The sequence below is a fragment of the Silene latifolia genome, chromosome 3, assembly GCF_048544455.1.
Source record: "Silene latifolia isolate original U9 population chromosome 3, ASM4854445v1, whole genome shotgun sequence".
In the NCBI taxonomy this organism is placed as follows: domain Eukaryota; kingdom Viridiplantae; phylum Streptophyta; class Magnoliopsida; order Caryophyllales; family Caryophyllaceae; genus Silene; species Silene latifolia.
Window position 1 is genome coordinate 103,666,965 of NC_133528.1, and position 5,535 is coordinate 103,672,499.

At 41.3% G+C, this 5,535-nt stretch overlaps 1 non-coding gene across 1 annotated transcript; it reads left to right on the forward strand.

Annotated features, from left to right (window-relative positions):
• Window positions 1–1,887: 1,887 nt before the first annotated feature.
• LOC141650232 (small nucleolar RNA R71) lies at window positions 1,888–1,993 on the forward strand. The gene has a single exon (XR_012546277.1). It is a non-coding gene; the product is annotated as a small nucleolar RNA R71 (small nucleolar RNA).
• The last annotated feature ends 3,542 nt before the right edge of the window (window positions 1,994–5,535 follow it).

Genomic DNA, 5,535 nt, shown 5'->3' on the forward strand with positions numbered 1-5,535 from the left:
ATGGAATATCAATTCCTCGTCCCCAACCTGGAAAGTCAATGTCTTGCCCCTGACGTCTATCACTGCACGGGCAGTAAATAAAAATGGTCTGCCTAAAATGATAGGGGTATGGGTATCTTCGGGGATGTCAAGTACAACGAAGTCAACGGGAATAAAGAACCTCCCGATCTTGACAGGTATGTCTTCTATGACACCTAGTGGCCGTGATATGCTACGGTCAGCCATCTGAACAGTCATATTTGTGCAATTAAACTTGGTCAAACCAAGTCTCTTAGCCAGAGATAGTGGCAAGACACTCACGCTAGCGCCAAGATCGCATAACGCGTTATCAATTAAGTGGGTACCAATATGAAACGGAATCGAAAAACTGCCCGGGTCTGACTGTTTGGGAGGTAACTTATTCTGAACTAGGGCCATCCCTACCTCGGTCAAAGATACCGTCTCTTGATCATTAATGTGCCTCTTACGCGATAAAATTTCTTTCATAAATTTAAGGTAAGAGGGTACCTGTGTCAGCAGTTCGGCGAATGGCACAGTGACTTGCAAGCTTTTCAGGAGTTCGGCGAATTTGCCGAATTGTTGATTAGCCTTAATACTCTGCAAATGCCTCAGGAAAGGCACCGTGATGGGTATCTCGAGCCCTTTGTTCCTCTCTTCCAATGTATCAGCCGGATCAAGCTCTAAATCCTTCGATCGAGACTTCTTTCCTCTCGAACGTGGTCTTTCAGGCGATATTTCACTCGATCGAGCACTAGAAGGATCTCGATCGAGTTGTTCTTTATCAGCATTACTCGATCGACCAAAAATGTCATTCGGTCGAGCAGATTCTTCAGCAAATTCACTCGATCGAACAGTTCTATTTACTCGATCGAGCTCTTCTTTTTCCTGTTCACTCGATCGAGTAGAAATTCCACTCGATCGAGCACTTTCTTCAGCATTTTTACTCGATCGACCCCCAGAAATTAGTCGATCGTGTACTTTCTTTGTCGTCAGCTCTTTTTCTTCGACAGTGCACTGTTCATCAGCATTAATTACCTTCCCCGGGTCTGATTTCGGTCCTTCATATGACTAACCGCTCCTCAAATTAATTAAATTCACCTTCTCATGTAGGTTCTTATCGCCTTGTGACGGTAAATGTCCCGGTTTCCTTGTGGACTGGTTCACGGCTAATTGGGTAACTTGAGTTTCAAGTGCCTTGATAGATGCATCTTTTTGTTGGTCACTTAGGTGCCACTGCTTTGTCAAAGACTGCAACATCATCTTCAACTCACCTATCTCACTTACCCCACCAGAAGATGATGCACCTTGATTAGGTGTACGAAAGGAAGGAGGCTTCTGAAAGCCTTGTTGAGCCTTATGAGGAGGAACATATGGCTACTGCTGCTGTGGAGGAGGGGTAGGATTGAGCACATTTTCACTTGTCCACCTCAAATTGGGATGGACTGCCCCTTGGTTATTATAATAGGAACCCCCTCCTTGTCTGTATTGTTGAAAAGCAAGGACCTGTTCCTTCTTTGTAAGAATGTAAGAAAGCCAACAGCAGTGTGACCGTCGTTGCTCCCACACCTCTCACATGTGACAATCTCCCCTCTAGTAAGCAAATGAACCGTCTGAGGCTCCCCAGCAGAATGCAACTCCAACTTATCAAACCTAGCATTCATGGCTTCGAGCTGAGCCACAACTTGCTTATCGACCACATGAACTGTTCTAATACCATCCCTCGAGTTTCCACAGTCAGCACAATGGGTGGCCATCTCTTCAATAAGGGTCCATCCCTTATCATCGTCAGTGTTCTTTTGGAATCATACGTTGGATGATGCATCAAGTATGGCTCTGTGATCATCGTATAGCCCATTGTAGAACTGATTGGACATGAACCACGGATCAAAACCATGGTGAGGAAGAGACATCACCAACCTCTTAAAATGGCACCACGCTTCATAGAAAGTTTCATCAGGTGCCTGCTTGAAACTGGTAATCTTGACCCTCAGCTGATTAGTGCGTTGCGGAGGGAAATATCTCTTATAAAAAGCAAGAGCAAGGGTCTCCAAGTTTGTGACCCCTGCGGCCGTCCGGTCCAAATCAGTCAGCCACTCCCTGGCTGAGTCAGTCAAAGAAAAAGGAAACAGCACCTCCTTAATCTTGTCTTGAGTTACCCCCTTTGTGGCGGGGATAGTAGAACAGTAGTCCGTAAAGACCTCCATATGATTCCTCGGGTCTTCACCTGCCACACCTCTAAAGATATTTCTCTCCACCAGATTGATATATGACGGACGGATGTCAAATGTATTCCCATCCTCAGTCTGGAGGTTGAAACCTTTTGGAATAGATGATGCTTTAGGCTCCGAATGACTGGCAATGATCGGCATCTTTACTGGTTGGTTTACAGAACTGAAAGTGTCTTCTTCAAAAGATGGATTTTCTGTAAATAGGAAATGCTGAAGTTCGGGTTCGAAAGTACTCAAGGCTTCCTTTCGTGATTCTCTTTGTAAACGGAGTCTATGCCTGAACAGTCTCTCTGGCTCAGAATCAGCTGGAACTAACTCCAAACTGTTTGACCTGGGCATACACAATACTGAAAGAAAATGAATAAGAACTGCCTCAAGGAATAAAAAATTCCCTGAGACGGATAAAATAAACGAAACAAAGACAGATAAGACAATTGCCTCCCCGACAATGGCGCCAAAATTTGACAGGGCTGTCGTATACCTATCAAAAATAACTAACTAAAATAACTATATAGCTAGGGAAGTCAGGTCGATCTCCTCAAGGAGGCAAGATATCTGTAAAGGTCCATCTATTTTGTCACAAATGGGGGGTTTGTAATTTATTTTCTAAACTAAAAGATTTAAAGGAAGAGAAGCAGGGAAAGAGCAATAAAGACAGAATATGAGAATAAACTATCAATAGAGAGGGGACATATCAGGATTTCGGTTCACTACGGTAGTCCAGTGACTTAACTATAAAAAACTTAGATAAATTACTGTGAGACGGATATGGAAAGGTCCTTCCGGTCCACTTTCTATCCAAAATTACCACTAACTTTACTTCCGTCCTCGTCAGGGTAGTCTACTGTTCATAGCAGGCCTATTTAGTCCAATCTTCCGATCCAGGATTAAATTTAACCAGATTAAAAGGGTGACTCAGAAGCGTGCACTCAACTAAGTCGGTAAATACAGTTATATTGCTATGGGGACAAAGTCTCACAATTAATTCATCTAACCTATTTACTATATCGTCACATTTCTACCGTAGATCCCCTAATCCCAACATGAAATGATTTAGCTACTCATATCGCTAATGTTGTCAATAATAAAAATATTGAAATAACTAATATAAAGTATGATGAAATAATGATTAAAATGCATAGACAAAGATTAGGGCAGAAATTAAGAAAGAGCAAAATAAGTAACTAAGATGAATAAATGTAAGATTAAGAATAAAAGAGAGTAAGGGATTACAATCGCAAGAATCCGGCGTAAAGAATGACTAATTCGGAGCTAAATAACCCCGAAAGCAAAGTTACAGTGAAAGGAAAAGAGAAGCGTTCAAGCGTAATGTCAAAAAAATGATAGGTAAAAACTGAATGCTAATGACCTAGTTATTATGCGTTTAAATAGAAAAATTACTAAGTCCATAAGCTAAAACACGTTCACGGACTAATTAAAGCCCATGACAGCCAAAACCACTCGATCGAGTAGTCTGAAACATCTCGATCGAGTACTTCTCCAAAATATCTACTCGATCGACCAAAATTGTTACTCGATCGAGTAACTCCTAATTGCAGCACTTCTTGATCGAGTACAATACTACTCGATCGACCAACCTCAGCCATAGAAACCACTCGATCGACCAATAAAACAGCTCAATCGAGTGTTCTTCCTCCAAAACAGCTCAAACTCGTGACTGACTGCTCCGTAGACCGTTCCTTCACGCATCCCAATGCAAGATCTCACTCTGAACAATCCCGTCTCCTCTAAATGCATGCAAAAAAGGACGAAAATGGTACGATTCTACTACTTCCACGTTCATTTCTACAAAATGGACAAAACGAACCAAAGTAGCCAATTCGGGGCAAAATGCAATATAAACAGTACGAAAGTACATAGAAATACGTGCTGAAATAGGCTAAAAAGACTATACAAAATGCACGTATCATCTGCTGCTTGCAAACTGTTGATTGAAGGCATTGATCTAGTCTGCAAAGTTCTTGATACTTCCATTTGGGAGATTGATGAACCATTGCAACGCTGCTCCAGTTAGGGTAGTACCAAAGCCTTTACACATGCAAACCTGCCTGAGTTCACTGGATATTGAGGCGGCTAACATCTTCTGTTTGAATTTAGCAACGTGGTTTTATGAATCAGAGGTCCCATCATAGGTTCTCATAGATGGGATGGTAAATTTCTTGGGGAGATCAATCTTTGCAATTTCATCTGCAAAGGGTGAGTCAGCGAAGCTATCAATTTCCACCTCAGCCACAGGATCTGACACCGCGGGTATTTTTTCTATATTGTTATGGAGTTTCTGGATTTCCTGAAGCATAGCCATCATTATTGCTGCTTCAGTCTTATTTGTTTCGTTGTTAGGAATGATTTGTGGACCAGAGGAGGTATCCTTCTCCGGAGTTCCAAAATTGGATAAGTCAATTTGCTTGATGATGGATGAGAATGGGTTCCTGGCTCGAATCTGATTTTGGAGCCTGAAGCCTGACTTTCCAATTTGTTTCTCAGGTTAGACTCAGATTCCTTAAGCCTAGTGATCTCAGCCTCTGCTTGAGCCGCCTTTTCTTGAATTGTTTCCAATTCTTTGAACTTAGCCAAGGCAGCTGCCAATTGTTGTTCTGGGGTGAGTTCTGCAATTTTTATATGTGCGTATTAAATGGAAAATGATGAAGGAATTTTTTTGATTAATGAACTAAATGCCCCACGGTGGGCACCAATTGTTTTAGCAGGAATTTCCCTGAAAGGATCCGGCCTGAAGATTTAGTAGTGTAGGTATCTAGTTCAAATATTTTAGAAAAGTGAAAAGTGACGAATGGAATAAATTGTATAAGAGCAAAAAAGTTTATGTTTCTTGGATAGGTTGAATGATAATAAAAGAAGATAAGATAAAATGTGTAGTAAGAATAATAAGCTAATTGTATATGATTTTGTATCTTTTTTCGTGTTCTTTACAAATGTTCTTTCACTCTATTCATACTCTTTCTATTCTAACGTTACAATTGATTTTACGCTCCTCCTGGCTGTTGAAACCGTCTCTTGACTAATAGGGCACATTTCCTATTAATCCGGTTGACCTATTCAAACTCAACAACTTCTCCTTTTTCTCTTCTTGCACGTTGTAGTTTATGGAAATTGCACGTTCTTATAGCTAGACTTGGTCTTCCGTAAGAATAGAATGTGTGCATAATTGTCTTGCTGATTAATTATCCTGCTGGAGATTTCCATCAGGCTACTCTACTATTGCTATCAGGCCTCTTGAATAGCTTTCCTGTCAAATAATAACTGTAATTGTCCGGACTCTGGTTGCCCC